The sequence below is a fragment of the Corvus cornix genome, chromosome 3, assembly GCF_000738735.6.
Source record: "Corvus cornix cornix isolate S_Up_H32 chromosome 3, ASM73873v5, whole genome shotgun sequence".
NCBI lineage: Eukaryota > Metazoa > Chordata > Aves > Passeriformes > Corvidae > Corvus > Corvus cornix.
In genome coordinates, this window is record NC_047056.1 from 6,221,957 (window position 1) to 6,244,886 (window position 22,930).

A 22,930-nucleotide genomic window follows, 5' to 3' on the forward strand; every position below is an offset into this window, starting at 1 on the left:
AACAAGCCTGGCTTTTGCATACTTCTGACAGTGCTGGAAGTAGAATTACCACAGAGATCTGCAGTATTTCAGTGGGAAGGGGGTACTACTAACGATAAAGCCCATATTGAAAATCCATCTCTATTCTGATTTGAAGCTAAGACAGGCCAAGAAAGTCCCATGGGTCTTAGGAAGAGAAGTACCAGGGGAAGGGGAAGAGAAGGTCATCTTGGTTTTGTTGGAGAGAGAAAATGAAAGCTTTACAGGTATTTGGGGAATAGGAACTTCACCATTTCACTGATGTCAGATAACAGTCTGTAACTGGGATGTTTATTTTAATATTCAAACCTTTAACATTACAGAGTGCTAACCGTGGCATAAAAGATGTCCAGGAAAGGCTATGAATTGTCAAGATTTAAGATTGAATTCAAGAAGCAGCAGTCTAGATAAAACAATGGTGAGGAAGTGAGCAAATCCTGGTTTGGCTCTGGCTTCTAACCCTGGTTTTGAAAATGTCACTTTTACTCTTTGAATATGTTTCTCAGGCCTTTGGCATCTGTTTTGTATTTGTAGCAGCTCTTCCCACTCAGGGTGCACCTCCACAAGCACTTCCATAGCCCACAGAAGGGGCTAGCTCAGATGAGAAGCTTTGGAAGTGAACCTGCCACCCCTCCTGCTCACAGTGCCTGGGTTCAGGCCAAGCAGGGCACAGCCTTGTCTCACCACCCCAGGCTTCGGGCATCTCCACGGGGGCAGAAACATGATGGAGCTGGAGAACTTGAGTAAATTCCCACCGAAAGTCGAGGATGGCCTGGTGACATGCCACACTTTTAAATGTCTCTTTGTGTCACTGAGGGCTTTCCAAGAACTGAAAGGGGCCCATGTGGTTTGAAATGGCAACCGAGGGACCTGCCCTGGGAGCCATCTGCACAGTGTCACCTCATCTCAGTGCTTCTTGTGACTGGTCCCTTGGGATTCGCCAGGAAGGAACACTGGTGAATGGCACTTCCAGGAATGACATTTCCCAAAGAAAAAAGCCCTTTCTCTACCCCAAAAGTTAAATTTCTTTGTTGTAATTCCTGGAGAGTGATCCAGTCTAAAAAGTCCTGGCCGTGTTTACAAGGGTATGAAAACAATCATGGTGGAAGTTGTGTAAAACAAGTGTGGCAAAGCTTTAAATTCAGGAGTGTGGAACTCTGGACGTGACCAGCATTTTGTAAAACTGTCCTGACATTCTTTCTTGCAAAACTGTTAGTAAAACTTTGGGCAAATTTAGGCCATTTGACTCTTTTGGTTGGAAATAACACAAAACTTTGTGGTTCTTGCTTTTCATCTGCCAAAATTAAGGAAACAATTGTACTGGTGTCCTTTGAAGTGTTAGCAATTGCATTTTACTAAGCAATGTTCAAGTGAGATTTGAGTAGAACTGGAAGAAATTCTGCTCACTGGTTTTTATGACGCCTGCAAGGTATCCAGATTCTGTCTGCATGTCTGTGCTACGTTCTGTGGTAAATACTTGAACTGCTAGGTCTGCATCCTGAAGGAAGAGAGAATTTGAAAACATACATGGCTGAATATTATGGGAAGCACATCCCATAGATTTGCTCAAACTCTGTTCTTGCTATTTTCATTGGAAGCCTTGCATAATATTGGAAATGCTAACAAGCTGTATCTCTCAAAATTACAAGCAAGACTCTGTTCCAGGTTCAGGAAATTTGGGAACAAAGTCATTGGCATAATTCATTATAGCATATATAAAATGGTGACAGAGAGACTAAAAGAAAGTATTGCTCTTATTGTCTTCTGTGTTTTTATAGTGCACAGCACCTGTCCAGAGCTGTGAGGGCTTGCACAGCTTGTAATGTATTGATCAAACTCTCTGCTGGGCAAAGAGAATACAGCTCCATTACAGTCCATGCATCTGGGCCAGTTCCCACCACTTTTTCTCTGAAATGAAGCAAGCAGTGCAAGGAAGTCAAAGTTGCCTTGAAAAATCTCTTCTTTTTCAGAAATAATAATATTCCCTAATCAACAACAGCCAACCCCCATTTTGTCTGCCCGCAAACCCTTGTCCTTGCCGTCTCTGTGAGACTATAAATTGATCTTTGTAACATGTCCAGAAGATTAAAAATAATCCAGGCTCTCACAGAACAGAGAAACACGTCGCTCGTGCCAGAATTGAGGGGTCCTCAGGGAGGTGCTGCTTTAAAGTTAAACCAAGATAACTTTAGCATGAGTGTCGCAGCAATCTGAACTGTGCTGTGTCCAGGATGTGATTCCTTGGGAATCACTTTCCTGAAGTTTCATAGATATTGCCAAAGAGAATTTTTTTAAGAGAACAAAGTCAATTTTTCTTTGCATTGAAATATTCCCAGGAACTTGCTGGGTGGAATGAGTAGAGGCCACATCAGCTGTAGAAGCAGAGATTTCATTTAATATTGGGTTTGCATGGCACAGTGTAACACTTCCATGGTCTCCAGGGGCCTGTAAATATCCTGTAATGGTTCATGTGCCAGAACATCGTTGCCGACTGCATTTTCAGGTCTGATGTTTAATTTCTGTCTCTTCAGCCAAGCCAGATCAATGTTCAGCAAGTGATTTACAGGTGTGCCAGGTGCTGCCAGCTAAACTATGGTGCTCTGGGATTCAAACAGCACTAAAAAGTCAACTTGCAGAGTTCCGCAGCATCTGCAGCTGCCTCAGGTGAGCATCGTTTACTCAGATTTTCTCACCAGCAAAGGGGCAGTCACTGAGCACAGAGAAGCTCCCTTTGGCACCTGAAGCTTTTGTGCTGCCCTTGGAGGTACCACAACTCTGGGTCATGCTGTTCAGTGCATGAAAGTTTGTGCAAAGCCCCTGAGGTTGGTTGTCTTCTGGGGAAAGAAAAGTGACAGGGTTGCAAAGACATTCAGAGCTTCTTCACACTTCTGTCACAGCAGCTTTTGGGGTCTGAATAGGATTTTGCTGCCTTTGAGCTCAGTTTCTGTCCTCAAAAGAGAAGCAGATAGCAATCATCAATCTTCTGAAAAAATAAGCAAGAATTTGAAGCACTGCTTCTGGGTTAAAGGAAAACGTTGGATTTTATTAGAAAACTTAACTCTACCTCTCCTCTGAAAACTCTTTCCAAAAACATCCATGCACAAATCCAGCTAGCACAATCATCCCTTTGCACAGCAAGCCCTTAGACACTGTTTTCCTTCTTCCAGATGACTTTCGTAGCCCACCTGGGAAATAAATTACTGGGCAGTGCTAGAGTTAGTAAACCTACATACACTCATAAAAGTTCAAACCAAAGTGTGATCATAAAGTACTTATGGGTCAGTAATCGCACCCTTAATTTTCAGAAATAGAGTAGATGGTATTATCTGGAGAAAAAGGTCCTTCCTTTTTCTTTCTAAATATCCTGTTGTAAGCTAGTAATAAGTGTAAAAAGTATGACCTGGCTGAATATTTGCTGAAGCCAATCAAAAGTCTTTACTTTATTCCAGGGCACTTTGGTGGGAGCCCTTCAAACCTTTCGATTCAGAACAGCACCTATGTCATAAGCACTTCATAAAGTCCCAATTAAGTTGCCCCATTCCGTGGGACACAGCTACAGCCTTGCAGGTAATCACTTGCTTAAATGCTTTGCAGAATAAGGACGCACTTTGAGCCGAGCATAGGCCTAAAATCTATGTCAAACAGCCTTAATATTTAGCAGGCCACGCTGTTTGTCACACAGATCTCTTGCCATTTAAGTCATGGCATTGGTTTGAGCTTTGGAAAAAAGAGTCTTCTAGCATGTTCTTCCAAAAATGATATCCAAGAACACTGGCTGGAGGCAGTATGGGGGATTATTTCAAAAGCAGGCTTTTGTGGAAACTGGTTTAGTTCTGAGTTCTCCTGTTTTGCTCTCAGGTCCTGCTGCTGCTGTTGTGCATCTGAGTCCCAGTGCTAGAAATAAAAAGGTTCAGAGAAGCGTGGCACCAAGGAAAGACACAAAGCTGCGCTCTGCTTCTGACAGCTTTTCTTTACACCACTCTTTTTCCTCCACAGTTGAGGAGTCTGAGCGTGTTCCAGTGGCTCTGCACTCCCAGTCCACCTGCAGCTGCCAGGGTCAGCCAAAGCAGGCTCTCGAAGCCTAGCTTTCCTGCTGGGACTTTCTCACAGCAGGAGCAAGTTCTTTTCCAGCAAATCACAGGTGTTCCCCACATGGGGTGAGCAGGTGAGAGCACATCTTTGCCAAACCATGATGAAGTTTGGTAGCTGAAGCACAAAATCTGAGTTTGGCCAGAGATCTGAATCTGGCTCTCTGCTCCATCCTCCGCTCTGAGCCAAATCAAACTGCAGCACGTCACGAAAACCAAACACTGCCATGTTCTGATCGTGTAAGATCTGCATCCAGCACCAAACTCCGAGGAGGAACATCCTCTCTCTGTGTGTCACAGTGGTGCCCATGCCTGACGTGTTAGGTAGGAGTGGTAGCACCCTGAGAAAAACTCAAACAGCTGAAAGACTGCACCTAAAATTCCATGGGGAAGGCACTAAAATGCTGTGAAGGCGTTGGAGGTGCAAGGAAATTGCTGCTTCATGTAGCTAAAAAAACCCCCCCAAACCATGAAAGAAACACAGGCAAGATTTATGAGTGGTTCAGGTTCTGGGGCAAAGCACCCCCCTGCCTTTTTTGTTCCTAAAGTCTCTTATCATCAGTTTAAGAGCTGCCAGCAGACAGAGTAATTCATCCAGCCCACCTGTGCTTTTTTTATTGGGGGGGAAATGCAAAGGATGTGTTCTATATTTTTCAGGAAGCGTTCCTCACCATGGAGGCAGCTCCGCTGCTCCCTCAGGAGCACTCTTGGGACATCTGTGGAGTGCCAGCCCACTCAAGCCATCCTGCTGCCCGGGCTATCCCATATCCTCTCTTGTGCTCTTATTTTTGTTGGTTTTTTAAATAGTAAAGGATTTGAATTTTTCTTCTTATGTATTTGGCACTTCTGGTAGAGCCTTTGACATGGAAAAAGTCTCATCTTTCAAATGCCTGTGGCACTCTCCGTGAAAGGTGATTTTTAAAAATCCATTTTATTTTGCTTCCTGGCAGTGGTATCAAAGGAACAATCAGTGCCTGACTTGGAGCCAACAATTTATTTCCATTATCATAAACAGAAAACAATGGCATGCTGCCTTATTAGTTATTCACTTTCCAAGTCAACAGACTCGGAGGGTTGGGATGAGATCTAACCAGAGATATGTTTTGATGTTTTCAGTTTGAAGAATTAGTCTCCTGGCCAAAATGCTGAGAGATGCTGGTTTTGGGGGGAAGAAGGGAGGGAAGAAAGGGCAGAGGGGAGGGAGAGAATCCCTGAGAGCACAGGGCGTAGCTACTGGAAGGGCTGGGTGCATGTGGTATGTTTGTGGCTGTCTCTAAGAAGACATTGGAGGGTGATCGTGGTCCTTGGCAGTCCCACACCAGAGGTGACAAAGAGCAGCACATGGGCTGATTTCAGTGCAGTTCCTGTGATTTATACCCGGGCAGGGTCTAGTCCAGGGCACTCTCGAGGTCTGCTACTGTGCTGCAGAACAGCCACTTCTGGGGGGGTTGCAGTGATGGATCCAACCCAAACCAGATGTGCACAGCAGCCGTGGTTCTCATCCTTACCTCCCAGGAGCAAGCTCTAAGTCTTCCAGCACTGTCACATAAACGGTGCTTTGTAGGGAATGCTGCTGGGAATAATGAGTAGCACTGCTTGTCACCGTACTTTGTTGTTTCAGCACTGGGCTCACATGTGCAGAACACTGCAGGAGGGGAGACTCCTCAGCAGAAGCAGGAGTGTTAAATGGCTTGGAAGTATTTTGTTATACATGCCTAATGGTACAGAGTATTTACGGAAAACTATCTCACAGGATGGTCTTGTAGGTGGGGATAGGGATGAAAGGTAAATAACTGCTACTTTTCTATATAGAAGACTGTGATCAACTTCTTTCTTGGTTTCATGATGTCAACAAAACCCAAAAAAAGGCACAGGCTCCTCATTACCTTGCAGCCATTTCACCAGCATTTCTGGGACAATCATAGTGTCTGTATTATTTAATAAAGTAGAAAGCCTAAATACGGGGCAAAGCAATTGATCATTGCTTGCTTACTAATCCTGTCTCTCGTGGACAAGCCACCCCAGCTGTTCTGGATTCTTTTCTTACCAAAATACAAACACATTAAACCTGCTTTTGCTTTTCTCACAGAATTGATGCTGTAAACTGTCCAAGTTGTTTGTAACAGTAACCAAATTAACAGAGATCACAGGAACTGAAGAAGGTTCTTTGCTCTAGTGGAGGACTGCCTGTGCTTTGTGGGAGATATGCACCTGCTCCCTACCTGTACATCTTTATTTTAAGGGGATTTCTGTCAGAGTTCTTTAAAAATGTAAGAAGATCGCAGATTTCTCCAACGCCAAAAGAAAACCTGCCTTTCTCAGGAGAAGCAAGATGACCTGAAACCTGTTTTAGTAAAGGTTTTGCACGGCTATCAGAAACAATTATATTTCAGGTGACAAAATACAGCACAGAAAAATGAAAAAACTTGCTAGGAAGCAATGTGTCCTCTGAGCAAAGATGTTCAGTAATGGTTTTGTGGTTGTTGTTGGTAGCCAGACCCATTGTTATCATGGAGGAGAGAATCTGAAGCAGATGATAACGAAAGATCGACTAGGAATTCACTGGGCCACAAGAACCTGTGTGGTGATGATAATTTTCAGAGAGCAAAGTCAGCTTACTGGATCCAGGCCACAGAGAGTTTCCTGAACTGTCACTTTGCAGAAATACCCACTTGGAATGACCAGCAGTGGCAGCCTGTCGCTTGCAGGGGTCAATTTCCAGCGCAGAATAGCATTCTCAGATCCTGCTTGAGCAGTTTCCTCTCCTTTGAACCCTCTTTCTGATTGCCAGATGCTCAGTCACAGACTGGCTCTCATTCTTCCAGTGCTCCCATAAGTGGAAGCAAATTTCCAGCAAAAGCTTCCTTGGGGGCATAAGGAAATTAGAGAAAGAATAGACCTGGAGTCCTCTCATGTAGCTAAAATTCCTCCAGTCAGACACTACAGCCAAATTCTTTTTCCTGTGCTCAGTTTCAACATGATCAGCCTTTTCCCTAGCCTAGAAATTCCTGCTCCTTGCTTTATTCCAGGGCATCTCCCTTCAGTGGAGGCATGTGATACCTAGCCTTGATCCTCCTAACCACAACAAGCCAAAGCATCCCACAGAAAGGGCTGTGCTCCTTGCCCTTCTGCTTTTTTCTGATTGCCTTCTGGACAGTAATGGATGATGCTGGAATTCTTTCAGCAGACATTCGAGTTTATCCTCCCTCCTCCAAGCTCACCAGCATTCTCTCTCTCCCATGCTCTTAATTTCACCCCAGCAGTTCAATCATTCTGCTGGCCCCCGCTCATTTCTCAAGCCGAGGCTCTGTATGTTTGTAGCCACAAAGTCCCAGAGCGCGTGTTCCAGCATGAAGGGATTTCATGGCTGAGGCCGGGCTGGATTGTGCCTCCTCTCTTGTTAAACGAGGCTGGGTGTGAGGCAGTAAACACTTATGGTGAGGAAGCTGCAGCTGAAGCCATCACATGGCGTAAAGGAGAACATACCTAAACTAATTCCAAGAGAAAATAAGGCTGGTGTTTCCTAGGGCACAGCAGCCACCTCTGATCCATCTTTCTGCTTGTCCTGGCCATGAGTTCAGTAAATATCCTTATTAATGTATGTGGTGCAAAGGCCTTTATCCATCTCTCACTGCCTTGCCTCTAAAACCTTGAAAAGAGGTGATGGCAGGGAAGGGAGGAGTGTTGTTCCTTCCATCCCACAGGTGTGCAGGGTCAGGCAGCAAAGCTGGTGAGGTGCTCAGAGTCATACAGAGGATCTGCTGAGGAAAGAGGAGCAGACAACAGGTACTGTGAATCTGTAATTTCTCCACATCCTTTTGCTTGCAGAGGCAAATCCCATGAAACCCCACTGAAACCAGGGCCTGTTCTTTTTTCAGTCATGCAAGATTTCTCCAAAATCTGTTTTATCTAGCTGCTAACAGACAAAGCTTCTCAAATCTGCTACCAGTGTTCTCTGGTCAGGGCACAGGGGTGAAAAGCCGAGAACTTAACAGAGATCCCTTGGAGTATCTTTAAGATCGTGGATCATATAAAACAGTCCCCTCTCATTTAAAAAAAAGGAAAAAAAAGAAAAGAAGCACACAAACTTACCATTGTTGAGTGTTTCTTTAATAGAATCAGAAACAAATTTGTGACCTTGTGGCCCAGAGGTGGGAACACCATCTATAAACTTGCCCAGACATAGAATTGCATTCTGCCTGTCAGTAGGAGTTTGCCATTGAACACATATATAAAAAAAGGCTGGTGTTACATTAGGCCAGCATTTTTTAAATGCCACAGCTCACTTTATATGCCATGAACCTTGTTAATTCTGCTAACAAGAAAGTTAAAAACTCAAAGCTATAAAAATAGGAATGTCACTCCTAAGTAAATAAATATACATGAGAACCAAATATTCAGATACAAGCTCTGGAATGGCTCGTGTCCAAGGAGGGAGAAAGAAAAAAACCTTAACCTGAGTTGTTTCTGATGCTATAAATGCTCACTATAGTCAGAAAAATTGTCTCCTGTTGAGTCCTTGTCTTAAGTTCACAGGGTTCTTGAGAATTCCACACTATAGCATGGAGGAAATGAGGGAGGGTGGGCAGCAAGGACCCTGCCAAGGACAATTCTGTCCAGGAGACTGGATGGGTCAGGGAGGGTGGGATATTTCTCCCTGACTCAAGAACAGACTGTTAATGTAGCAGCAGTGGGGAAAATGTTTCCATCAGAACAGGCCACCTACATACCCTGGCCTCTGCTTTTGACTCTGCGTCCGAGTTAATAGACCCAGCTTGGGCCTGTTAAACCCAGTCTGGGGTGCATCATGAATCTTTTTGACAGCCTGGACTCTATTCTGGCTCAGGAGGTAGAAATTCCAATTATTTTTGTCATTTACCTCCTAGCTACATATATCTGGAGTTGTTTATCAATGCGGCCTTTTAAGAGTATAATGTAAGAATTGAGACCTACTCCTAAGGTTGGGCCCATCAGACTTAGGTGGACTCACCTCTATTGAGCATTGGCAATTAATTTTGTGTTTCCTAGTCTTTGCTTCTGAAAAGCAACCTTTTTCTTTTCCTCTCTTTAACTCCTAGAAATTATGAATAGTATCTCTTAAAAGATAGGATATTTACACACACAGTGGACTCCTGTTTACAGATTTTGGCAAGACAAAATATATATAACATACACTTCTTTATATGGATCTAGAGAAGGTTATAAAATGAAGAGGGAAAGAGAAAAAGGTGTTCCTTTCACCTTTCTGCAGGCTTTGACTTTCCCTAAGGTTTCCCTGACCCGACCCCACGCGGTGCCAGCGCTAAGTAGAGGCAAGTCCCCATAAATTTGATGGTCCCAAAATTAAGAGCAGTCTCAAATCTTACATGATAGTGTTAAAAAAATGCAGTGATAAACCACTTGATGGCCAGAAGAGGATGTTTTTAAACCTTTGAGCATTTATTCACTTCCACAATGACAGAAAAACTATTCCTGCTTCTTGTGAGGGGGAAAAAAGCCCATCTCCTCCAAGGCAATGTAAATCCTAAACCATTTCAGAAGAGAGTTGACTGTCTTCATATAGAGATTATTTGCACAATTATCAACCAATTATTAATTTAATTGATAAATGACTGAAATAAAATCTAAGCAGGAGGAAGGGATGATATATTAGGACTAAATTGTCGAGGAGTGAGAAAGGTAGGGCATCCAACTGAGAAACCTACTTGTTGTATGGCTAATCAGAAAACCAGCAATTTTCTGGTTTTATTTAGCTTTTTTAGAATTTAATTTAGCTTTTCAGAATTTAAATCAAATTTGATGCAACTCTTCCATCTAATTGAAGCAATGACTCCTTTATTTACAAGAGTCAATGTAGCCTGCTCACAGGAGAAAAATTAGTGGGATTTTAGCAGGAATAATTCATTTTCAAGGCTTCTGGTTACAACTTAGTGAAAAATTTTCCCTTCCCCCCTTTAGTCTCAATACTGGCTGTGATTTATTAAGATGTATTTCCAGGACAACATGCTGAGATGATGATTTTTGTTGGAAGACCACACTCAAAATTGCACTGAAATTGGATGCAACATGGGAACCATCGTAATCAGGAGTTTCACCACTGAGGCCAAGGAACAATTTTGTGGAGGGTCATGTTGCATCTTGTCTAGGGCTTTCACAAATTAAAAATCCATTTACATATGAATTTTAAATCAAAGCACGGCCATTCTGTGCTTAGATTTAAAGTACTTATATTTTTTCTCTTCACCTCAAACATGGACTGTGTTCAGAGCTCTCATTTGAGTGTACACCACAGTAAGTCATGGGAAAGACGTTTTCTTCAGCAGCCAAATAAACTCTCTACTAATGCTGCTAAATTTCTAACACAAGCAACTAGGTAAGACTAGGATGGCAAGCTACTGAATTGTTTTTATTGTTTTATTTATAATCCAGCCAAGGCAGATGTGAAACCTAAATTTTCCAATGGGATATACTTCCACAGACAGTTTTTTTGCCTAGTTTCCCTCTTTCCTTTGCCTCAGGAGTTTTCCAGCTGGGTTAGGCAGGCCCCAGTGTTTCTGCACGTGTGGCATTTTCTCTCTGCAGATCATTGCCTGTTCAGACTGCAGCACTGAGGCTTTAGTGCTGATGAAAAACTTTATAATGAGCAATGACTGCTGTTAAAAATCAAAGGAAAAGAGAAAACCTAGAGAAGGAGGAAAACAGAACTAACAAAGGATTTGGTTCCAGTTGATTTTTATCTGTGGAGCACTAATATCATTCTGTAATTGCTCAGCTAAATAATATTCCAGAACTAGGGTGGTTTGCAAGCAAATTCAGTAAGTGGGATTTTCTTGTGCATTACAGGAGGGCCTGGAGCCTGTGAAATTTCTTTGGTTATAGAGCCAAGGTAAGTAATTTCATTTGGAAATTCTCTCCAGTGGCGCACGGCAGGTTCTCCGAGTGCTGCAGTAACAATTCCACTAACTGCTAATTGGTAGTGCCCACGAGGCCAGAAGAAGCAGGGGAAAGGGCAGAGTCTGTGATTCTCTCTAGATCAGAAGACTTTTTTTGGCATTTATGCATGTAACTGCTTGGATCCTACTCAGTCCTTACAGCTCTGTGGTTCCTGCATCCCTCTCTCTTCAATATAATTAAAATAAGGATGATGAAGAGTTTTTAGAAATATCAGTCAAAATTTACATCTACAAGCACTTTCAGTGTGACCTATCCCCAGTAATGAATGAATTATTATTCTGGAATCTCCAGAAATTGGGTCTCCTACCTTGATTCCTTCTTCTATTTCATCACTTACACTTTACGTTATTTAATGGCAAAGTCTTTCTTCTCCTGATTATAATTTAGGAACCTCTCTGGTCTAATCACCCTGTAGACAGAAGCATCCCTTCTCAATGCCTTCTTCATGCTCAAACAATTCTGAGAAATGTGAGGAACTTCTTTTCAACGTGAGAATTAGTCTTGGGACCTAATTCAAGTTCTGTAGGCAAAGGAACAGTGAGAGAAGACAGATTGCATCAAACTCTTCTATCAACAGGAGGGTCCAGTGCAGAGTTTAGCACTTAGGAAAGAAGTCATTTCCATACAGACTGAATCGAGAGCCATCAATGAGTAGAAAAATAATAGGAAAAGCTTTTGAAGTTTGAGTTCATCTACTGACATGGCATCTTTTTTTTTTTCCCTGAGCTCCCAGGATTCAGTATCTTTATAGCATTTTAAGTGGTCAGTGCAAAACACCAGCTCAGGCTGAACTGCTCTTCTGATTCTGTGGATGTTTGGTTAATGGAATTCAGTGATATGTTCCATTAGCAGCAATATGTATTTGTATGTGGATATGCAGAGGTGTTGTGTCCAGCAGGAGGGTTGACTGGGTAGAAGGAGAGGAAAACATAATCTTTTTGTGCATCTGGCAAGTTTCTGTAAGTGGCTCACCCTGTCTGGATGGGGTTTGTTATTTGTGGAGCAGTGGCTGCTGGAGAAATGCTGTGGCAGCCAGTCCAGCCCCTGTGTCTCACAGCAGTGAATGGAAAAGGCATTATCTTCATTTATTTCTGCCAGGGATTGGGGATGTCCATTCTCCCAGGGCCGAATTTGCTCTTCATCCTCGTCTTCTTTTTCCTTTCCTTATTGAGAGATTCAGCATTGCCTGTGGTACCCTCGTTCCCTCCATCCTTTGCTAGCAAAGATATGGAATGGCAGAACCCTGATCCCAGCCTGAGGTCTTTCCCGATGCACCCAAGTGGAAGAGGAAGTTTTTCAGGAGTCATTCAGCTAACCTTTAGTCTGTTTTCAAAAGGAAAAGGAGGAAAATAGGAATTTCTAGTAAAAGTAGAACAACAATAGTCTTCATTACAGTATTCTCTGAACTTTCTTCACCTTACCTTCCCTTGAGATGTCTGGAAACATCTCCATGTTTCAGGACTGCCCGAGCAGTTCAGTGAGGTGTCTGCTCACAGTAGGTAGAGGAAACAACACAACCTGCCAATCCTTCCTTGCACAGCTGGCTGTTTCTGCCCTCAGCAGGAATGTTGGCTGTCAATGTGTGCAGCATTCCCACCAGCTGCCAGTGTGACTCCACAGGTGGTATTAGGTTGGGAGGGAGGGCTGGCAGAAGGGATCATTTGAAAAAACAATTCAAAGAAATAACTCAGGCAGCTCCAACTGGCTCTGTCACGAAGTCTGCTGCTCCAGCACAGATCATTGGGAACGATAGGAACCAGCCTTGGGAGAGCCAAGCTCAGCACTAACTTCCCAAGGGAAAAGCTGTTGGTGTTTGTACCTGCAGGGTGTTTAAAAAGGAATACCCTGTGCTCAGTCCACTGTCCTGCTGCCTGGCACTAATAGTAACAGAAATACTGGGATAGACATACCATGGGCATGGTCCTATCCTACTGGTCTTGGAAACATCTTCTGCCCTGTGGGAGCCTGCAGGTGTCAGGTGTTGGTAAGCACAGCTGAGATCACATTGCCTCTGAGGATAAGGGGACAATTGTTCATTCATTATCTCTGAAAACCCGCAGGGAAAACACCAGAACTCACAAAAGGTGCAAAGGTGAAGAAACTTTGCTTTTGTTTTAGGCAGCTCTTCTGACTGTATCCCAAACTTGCTATCAGCACTTTTCCTGCAAGTGTAGATGGGAATGATGCTCTTGAGAAAAAAGTCTTTGTTCCAAAATAAATTTAAGAGGCTTCTATCTTTTCTTAGTTGGGAGACAAACCTAACAATGAGAAGTTCTAGGCAAATTTGGGCAAGAACTCTGAAACTCTTGATTTTGAGCTCTTAAAACTTCTGAATCCATCTCCTGAGGATCCAATAAACTAGTGGCAGTAAAAGTTTCAGATTAAATAACTGTGATATGTGGTTAATTTGAAAACAAGTCCTCTCACTTCAGATGCCTGACTCTGATATAAACCGATATGACAACAGTGGTGAAGAAACCCTGGGTCCATTTCAGCCAACATATGGAAGGGTTTGGAAAGCATTAACTCATAGTTGGAGCCCCCAGGGAATATTGAGCCTTTCTGCCTCCAGCAGCGCCATTTTTTACCAGAAGAAGCAGCTTAATTTGACTCTTATCTTCAGAGGCTTAGCCAGGAATTTGGTGTGAGAGGACAGTGCAGGTTCCCTTGCCAGTGTTACTTGCTGTGTTTTATGAGTGCATGTGATGACCCGGGTGTCTCCATGTGGACTGTTTACAGCATGATCACAAAGATAAATGAAACATGGAGCTGTTAAATTCCAGTGTCCCCTCATTGCATGGCAAGTCATGAACTCTACTGAAAAAAAAAAAGTATTTGGAGAGAAAAGTGATCTGAAGTGCATCTCTTCTACTAAGAGCATATCATAATTTCAATGAAAATACTTTCTATTATGAATTTTTTCTATGTTTATGAAAACTGACCTGAAATTTTAAATTATTCTATAAATGCTAACGGAAAAAAAAAATCTCACTTCTGAAGCAAAAAGAGATGTATTTATATCATCAAAAATTTTATTTTATGGAATTCAGAAATAAAGTTTAAAAAAAAAGAAACCCACAGAAAAAAACCACCTCAACACCAAAACAAAGTAACCCCAAGCAAACAACAACAAAGCAAGACCTTCCTCTAAACTTATTTTTTCATCTGTCTTCCAGTCTCGGAGAGGAAATTCTGGAAACCCACTCTGAACTCAGGAAAGGGAGGTACTACCAAGCTTGCTGTGCTGAGGGAAAATGAAAAAGGTAAAATACGGTGACATCCAGACGATGCTGTGCTCAGTCACACATCTTCCTTGGAAGATGCAGCACTCATCCAGGTCAGAGCAGTGGCACTGGATGCAGAACGCTTTCACCAAATGGCAGAATTTACAAAGAGCGAATACAGAGAAGTATTTAAAAATCGTTAATATCAAATGCTCTCTCTGTGTCAAAGCATTAATGGGTGGAGTGTTTCCTTTGCATTTTCACTCAGAAAATATTTGTTTCTTCTGATGACTCACTCAGATTACTGCTTCAAGAACCGAGCAAAGGCGAAAGGCTTTGTTCTGCCTTTTCTACTTCATGTGCTGAGCATGTTTGTTTCTAGACAACTTGCACATTGAGTAGCATTTGCTCTACTTTATTACAGTATTCTGCTTGGTGGACTCTTTCTGCAGCTCAGTCCCTGGTATGTGATTAAAAGTTTTGAGTGACACCTAATGCCCTGTTAAGTTTCTAAGTCCTGCAATAGCATCTGGAAATTATATCTGTCTCTCTAGGTGGATTCTTGGAAGAGAATTCACTATAACTGTAATTCCCCCTTTACCTTCCTTCCTAGCCTTATCTCCTTTGAGACCTGACAGGCAGAAAAAAAGACAAGTTATGAGACAATTGATATAAAACCTGTGTACATGTAAACCTAAGTTACTGCACATAAAAGGAAGGAAAATCAAAATTAGAACAGTACTGGCAGCTATGTGATAGGAAACATGGAAGGCTTTTGTTCCATCTTGCATTTGAAGCATAAAACAAGAGAATTGCAGGTAATGGGGATTTTGATCCAGGCAATGAAAACCAGGGATGTACAGGGGAGAGAAGAGTAAGACTGAAAAATTAGTGAATAATTCCATTTCTCTGAAAGGAATTAACTTGATTAATATTACACAGACAAAAGTTATTACAGTTTTTAAGGGCCAATCTGCAGACAAATGCTTCAAAAGGAGCTGATGTTAGACAGAAGTCATGCCTGAATCTTTGCATCAAAATAACACTTCCATGTTTATACCTCAGAGTTACCCATTAAATTTTCCCTGCGTGTTTTGTGTGGGTCAGGAATAATGATTTCTGGGAGTTTTGTCACTTTAAAATATATGCGGCTGAAATTGCCTGGAGAAATATTGGTTGTAGACTGCTGGTTAAGAAAAGGTTTAATAACTCACATTCTTTATGTAATATATTATTGACTATACATTCAACCCACACAAAGGTAGAGCAGCTGACATGGCTGGAAGCCATTTGGATCCCACCTCTGAAATGGAGGGAAGGATTTATGTCTAATCCCCTGCATCTGAAACAGAAAACATTCGACTTCAGGAGCTGGAGCAGCAGGACTTTGGTTGTGGTGGAGGAAGCTGGGGCATAACAGTGCTCCAGGATTTTTATTATGGTGCTACAGGAAGCAGTGCCAGGCTGGGTTTGACTTCTCACTTTATCTAAATTGCTCCCCAGCATTACGACCTGCACTGTCTTAGTGCAGGGGTAGTAAAATCCCAAACATGCAGACCTCAGTATAACACAGCCAAGCTCCATGTAAAGGCTCACAGTAACCAGCCTGGCTGCAGCCAAACCACATGTAAAAGCAAGCTGTGAAACAGCCTCAACATGGCCAAACCACATGTAAAAGCATTCTGAAAGCCACCCTCCACACAGCCAAATCACACACAAAGCCGTGGTGCAGAGCACTCGGGCGTTGCGTGTTTGTGGGGATAACTCGGCGCTGTGGAGAATCCCGCCACACCAGTCGCCTTGTCTCCCACCTCGGGTTTGAGCAGGCAGACAGACCCACTCCCAAGTCTTAAGTCATCAGGTAGGAAAAGTGACTCCAGAGTTAAACACAGCATAGTGGATTTAGGATCAGCCTGGTCCATGTTTGAAAGAGTTGAACATGCAAAAGGATCAAGCTCACAACAGGCAGAAGACTAATTTTTTCTTTTCTGATTCAGACAGAACTGGTACTGCTGAGTGATTCCCACTAATACATCCTACTAATGTCCCTGACCACTTAGAGGAAACCAGTCAAGGGCCAAAAAAAACCCCCATCTGGCTCCTGTGACTAATCTTTCCATCTAGAGATGCAATTAGTAATCCCATTTTCACTTGTCCAGACTTCAAAAAGCCATTTTGTTAGATGAGAGGGAGAATTATGAGAATTGAGCCTCCAGTTCATCAATATTTTGTTAACTTGCCGTGCACTGAGCTTTTAAATGGTTTTTTTTCTGACATGTTTCACATATTATCATCCCTGCAGTTTGTTATTCATGAAATATTTGGGGGGGGTTACAGATTTTTCTCCCAGTGCGTCTCAAAGCACTTTGCGGAGGAGCTCAGTATCGTTATGTGCACTATACAGAGGCATGAAATGACCTGCCTGATGTTGTGCAGGAGGGCAGCGACAGACCCGGACGTGGAACCCGCATCTGCCGAGCCCACATTTCCACCCACCGAGTGCTTGTCTGAGTTATCTCCTGCAGAGAGAAGCCCCAAAAAGGGCTGCTGTTTCTTGCTCCCTCAACAGAAATCTGGCAAACAAAGCCTTTCTGGGGCAGCAGGTTTCTCACATCACTACAATATCCAGTTCTCTGGGAGTCAAATGATGACTGTGCCGGGAAAGGCTGCTCACAGGAGCTGGTAGAAATGCATTAAAGGGTGTGCTCAAGCAACAAGGGTTAGTTTGGCTTTTCCCTTGCAATGCTCTGTTTGAACATGTTGCTGTTTAATATGCCAGGAGGGAGTTCGGGAACTGACTTCTGTAGGATAATCCGGGATTCCTGGCCTTGGACACACGGTGTGGTTCTTGAAATCAGGGTCACAGCTTCCCCCTGTGTAAAGCAGAAAGGCTTGACTGGCTGAGGTGGAGAAGTTGCAGCATATGTGTAAGTCAAGGGCTTGCCTAGGGGAGAAAATTTGGATTCAGTGTAAGAGGCTATTAATCTACTAAAACCACTTTTAGATTTAAAAATTAATTTATTTAATCAATAGACTTTTCATTTTCCATTCCCAGTCCCCTGGCTGAGCAATCTGTCAGGATATCAATGCCATAACTTATTTACGCACCTTGCTAAATCCTCTAAATGCAAGATTTGACATCTCATTTTTCTCTTACTCATTCTAGGCTCCCCTTTGCATTCGTGCCTGATTGAAGATTACCAGGAAATACAGAAATGTGGAGCCAGACTGGTACAGGGCAATACAAGCTAAGGTGCCTGGCTGCTTGCCCTCTTCTAGTCCCAAATATTAGCTACAGCCAGCTGAAAAGAAGGTTCAAGAGCAAGTCTTGAAGCATGTTTTGTTGTCACACCTTTTCTACTCCTATGGAGAAAGGAGGACATGAATAGGGTGAATTCTACTCTCTCCATCTCTGACACAAGTTGGTACACTTGGTAGAGGCCCGAGAATATTTTTTTATTATTATTATTATTATTGTTGTTGTTATTGTTATTGCTGTTGTTATTGTTATTATTGTTATTATTAATTTTCAAATTATGGAAGAGTTGCTATTTAAAAGCATAATGGCAATTCTCTGCAGTTTCTTAAAAGGCCCATTATTGCCTCTATGAAGTATCAGCTGCTGTATTTACCATTAACATGTGATACACTCATGCAAAATATTGTCTCGAGACAACACTGATGATGACAGTAAAAATACTTAGAGCAATATATGAAATAAAAATGCCCTAGGTGTCAAAAGTGATCTTGAAAAGGCCAGTGACATCATAAGTATTTAGCACAGCAAGAATTCTGACTAGAGGGAAGAAACAGAGAGCAGGGTAACAAGCGAGGGAGGGGACCTATTTTTGTATGGCATGGAAATCCTGGGTAAAATCTTGACGAGAATTTGCTATTATTTGAATGGAGTTTTTTATTGTCTTAAGGACAGGAGAAAAAAAGTAGAGAGGAAAAATGCACAGAAGTGTTTAAATGTGGAAGATTTGCTTTTGTTGTCTGGTATTATATTTTGTTCATTACTGTACCACGTTATTGCTGTATGTGTGCTTTTACATCTCATTATCTGATGGACTTTAAGAACAGATGAGAACTTAAGAGCAAAAAGCCAAACAAAGCCCACATTTGCTCTTGCCAAATCTTATCTCTTTAATATAGAAGGATAATCATGAACACATCCACTGTGTGGTTAAATATATTCCTCTGTCTCTGAAAATTATACTTTGTAATTAGCTTTTAACAATCTCCACCACCACTACCAAATCAGCATATATAAGTATTTTCTTCTGTTTTATGAAGCTAAAGGCTCTGCAGATCACAAGGTAGATTCCTATCTCCCCAAACACTTGTCACTTCAGTACTCCATCACATTGCTCTGGGTAGAATTAGCTTTTGCCACTTGCCATTCAGTGGGAAAATCTTCCCTGGACCTCAGCAAACGCCCCAAGCCCGGGCCTGATTTGGCAAGGTCAGATTGAAAACATCTCTCCACACTTACTTAAAGCAAGGCATGGCTCAAACCCTGCTTTGTCCAGCTGTCAGAGGCCTGAAGTGGGAAGTTAGCTCAGCCACAGAGACAGAGATTGATCAACTAGAAATACATCCATCGGAACTTGGGAGCTGAAGTGTCTTGGGATCCTTCTCTCCAGGCTTTTCAGCAACCATCCCTGCCAGAAATACAACAAACACCCATTCTTTTATTAGCCCCTTTGGTATCTAATAAGGCTCAGTTTGACAGCTCCAGCTTCTGGATTCCTGCTGCAGCAGCCTGCTCCTGCTTGTATGCTCTTAAGATAGGAGTCCATGGGGGCAGGACCTGTTAAATACAGAAACACCAGGGAAAATGGGCTCAGAAATGTCCCCTCTTCAGTGGGAGCTGGGAAAGAAAATTTCATTGAACTACTCTACTGCTCTCATGAGTCCAGAGGAGAAAACCCATGAGGGTAACTTAGGAATTTAGAGACAAAAATTTAGGAGTTCAGAGTCACTGTGTCTGTGAGAGGGCAAGGCCACTTCTGTCATGCCCTGCTTACCTCCAACAGTCTCAGAAATCAAACCCTGAAATCTGCGAAAAGGAGCAGAGCCTGATCATCAGTTCTTGGGCAAGAGTTGTAGAGCCAGCACTGAGGAAATTTTGTTTCCTGGTTCATGAACTGAAAAGATGAATTTGGGATGAAATAAATAGGAAATTCCATGAAAGCCCACGTGCAGAGGATTTTCTGACTGGCTGCAGGAGGCTTTCAAAATGGGAGCAAAATTCTGCTTCCATCTATCCTTTCTTAGAGCCCACAAGTGCCAGAGCAAAACTCAGGACTCTATTTGGAAAGCGGAGAGAAAACCTGAACTTGACCCACTTTGAGTTGGGAACAAGAGGAAAACACCAAAAGTATAAAAACTGTGGTTAGGAGTGTTCTCCCCCATTTAAAGACATCCTAAAATCATCAGTGACCTTGAGACAGAGAACTTCTTTCATCTTACACCCTCCAATTTCTCAGCCAGTCTTCAATCTTTAGGATGTGCCATTTGCCTTCATCCTTATTTCTTGGACAATCAGATCTATTTGCCTTTGGGGCAGATAACCTCAAAATACTGTCACTCAGGGAAAATTGAACGGATTTGCTTGCAGAAGAGAAAATGCCCAAATAAAAAGGAAGTGCTTTTGAATGTGCTGACTCTAATTATCCCTGCATCTTTTTTAATATCTCTTCCATTGTTTCATACAGAAATAGCACATTTCCAGAAGTATTTAATGACTCCATTCTTCTTTTTGAATGGCTTTACCTCCAAGTCTGTAACTTGGATTTTGGGTGCTCCTGAAAGCAATTGAACCCAAGACTACCAGCTGCTTGGAGACTGCTTCATTCTGTGTGTCTCACCAAAAAATATTCTGGAAAGATCAGCACCAGACCCACAAGAGATAAGGGAAAGCTTGAAAGCTCTGCTTCATAGTGGTATTCTTTATAGTACTTCCCTCAATGGCAGGTTTGCAGCAATGTTTAAAAAAAAAGGTAATTAAGACATTACATCAATCAGAGCAGCTAATCAGAACAAAATGCTGATTTCTGTCCCCTGTTCTGTTTCTCTTTGGATGGAGAGTCGTTGCTGATATGTGTGCTGGACTTCTAATCCTTTAATGGGGGCACAGGCTTTTGAAGAGTCCCTCTCAGAGGTGCTATTACCAAATATATGCTTCTAATTTAACTTCTCATGCCGTATTACAGTAGCCTGAAGCAATTTTAGGTGTTGGGTTTGTGAGAAAAGCCCAATGTTGATGTTTATCAGATGACCTTTTAAAGGGTAATGTGGGGGTTATCCATTGGCATGATTAAGACCATATGTAGGTGACTTTTCCCAGGCATTTCTTCCCGCTTTTCAAAATCCCATCTATTTTTACCCAAATTCAGCCAGGTACCTTTCATCTCTGGTATGTTCATGGGCATGACAAAATGAGACTGAAGCAAAGCATTTACTCCTTTGGAGAAATTTCTATTACAAAAGTCAGGAAAATTTTCATGCATGAATACCTAGTGTCAACACAACGCTATTGCAGATAAATTCCAACTTTCTTTTAATTTTGAACTTTCAGATGTTTACAGCAGATCTTCCTTTCCCTTCTCCCTTCCATCGTCCCTTTTTACAAAGGCTTCTTGAAAGACTATGGGGAAGTGACTTTTGTCTGTGAGATCCAGCCTTTAGTGTTCACACAACGACCTTGCAGGGATGTCCTGCTATGAAGCTGCTGAGAGACAGGGATTTTGAGGAATTCATTATCTGTGTCACAGACAGGAAAGAGGACAAATCTCCCCTGGTGTTGTGCCTGTGAGAGTATTACTTTTGTAATTTTGGAAGCTCAGTATTTTCCTCATGGCTCATCATCTTGGTAGAGACCAGTTGCCAGTGTTTCCTGCAAGTGTCTGAAAATGTATTATTAACAAACGGTGTGTTTTGTTATTTTTTTTAGTTTTTTACAGACTGAAGATCTTTCTGTTACTGGGTCTTAGCACCACCAGCTGGGATTGCTGGAAGAGATGCCACAGTGAGATTCACTGCAAAGCACAGGTGGAGATATGAAGGTGAATATGGTGCTTAGATATGAACCAGGGAAGTGGGTGATGAGGCAGGAATTCACAGGAACTATGAACCCTTTTAGGGGAGGAAATAGGGCAAGCACCTTATGAAGACTTCAGGTTTAAAAGCCATACTTAAAAGAACTTTTTCAATGGATCAGGACTTTTGTTCATGTAGTAGATATAATGACCCAGTATTTTGAGGTAAGGTTACAGCCTGGATTGTCTAAAATAAATGCATCTTGGAGCAGTTCAATATTGAGCAGCTGGTGATATTTTAAGTTTTTCTGCCTCAGATTTATTAGTTTATTATCAGAAAGTATTAATTACTCCCCTGTCACCAACCATCCAAGTGCTGAGACATGCTTAGAAGATACAGGTGAGAAAAAAACTCAAGCCCAAAAATTATGTATGTGTTGCCTTCAGAAAGAGATTAGGGGGGAAGTATATTTGTGATATCATAAAAGGTACTGATAAGGAGAAAGAAACCCTCATTCCTGCTGACTTACCAGAGGTTTTTTCCAAAGTGTCAGATACTTATTAAAGCTTGGCTTATGTGAAGGTGAACTGCAGTCAGACTCAAATTCTTGTACTTAATTATGACGTGGCACAGTGAAGAGTTGGGCCTGTGACATAAGAGTAAGGGAAGCCTGTCACTCAATTCCATTTGGAATGCTCTGAACCAGTGCTGTGTTTACAGCAGAGAGTGGAGCCCCCGTTTCCCCAGGGTGGGATGGTTGTATCTCACAATCAGGTGCCTTTTCATGACCACCTCCCACCATGTATCAGCCTGGGGTTACTGAGGCCTCAGCAGAAATCAAGGCATGGCACGTCAGACCTGCTGTGGCAGCTGATCCTACGAGCCCTGCCTGTTGCAAAAGCCAAAATCCAACTTCTCCCCCTCTCCTCCCTCCACAAGTGAGTGGCATTGCTGGCACATCCTGCAGGCTGAGCACTGCACAGGAGCTGTCAGCCCCGCACCGACAACGTGTCCTCACACGCTGAGCCACAGGAATGTGCATGGGAGGCAGACCTCTTCACCAGCTCGCCCTACGAGGGCAGAGCACTGCCCTGCTGAACTCAGGGGCAGAACTCCTGCTGCCTTTGGCAATGCCAACATTTCACCCAGCTGATCTGCAGCCTCTGCGCCTGCAAGCCTGGGGTAGTTCATGATTTGCCTCTTCCTGAGAGCTGGGAAGCTTTCTGATTTTGGAAGGGTTTGGGAAAGTGCAAAAACCACAGAGGCCAGCAGTCAGGTTTTGCATATTCCATGGTAGTTACAGTAGCTCCTTCTCTGAGAAAACATTGCACAGGTTGGGGCTTTGCTGGAGAACACTTATGGATCTGCCTTTTGCCCAAATGTACGAATTATGTTCAAATAGCACGGGAATAGCTTGTCCATAAATTCTGGCAATAACAGCCATGAATATTATCTCACCTGTCTTATTTCTCCCCCTGCTTGTGTTCCCCAGTAGCTTGCAAAAGCTATCACCATCAAATTTAGGGTGGGATTTAACATGGGAATTTGGGATCCTTAACGCGAAAGAAGGCTTTGAAAAACTCAGTCTTAGCAAACAGTAGC

General features: G+C 42.6%; 1 long non-coding RNA gene across 2 annotated transcripts in view; it reads left to right on the forward strand.

Annotated features, from left to right (window-relative positions):
- Positions 1-22,930, forward strand: part of LOC109145101 — a 125,388-nt gene that overhangs the window by 88,268 nt on the left and 14,190 nt on the right. The window contains exons 2-4 of one of the 2 annotated variants that reach the window (XR_002046304.3): positions 14,237-14,323; positions 17,451-17,705; positions 21,243-21,354. This is a non-coding gene — a long non-coding RNA (uncharacterized LOC109145101). The remainder of the gene's footprint in view (positions 1-14,236; positions 14,324-17,450; positions 17,706-21,242; positions 21,355-22,930) is intronic. The other variant, XR_005603988.1, reaches the window with a different exon arrangement.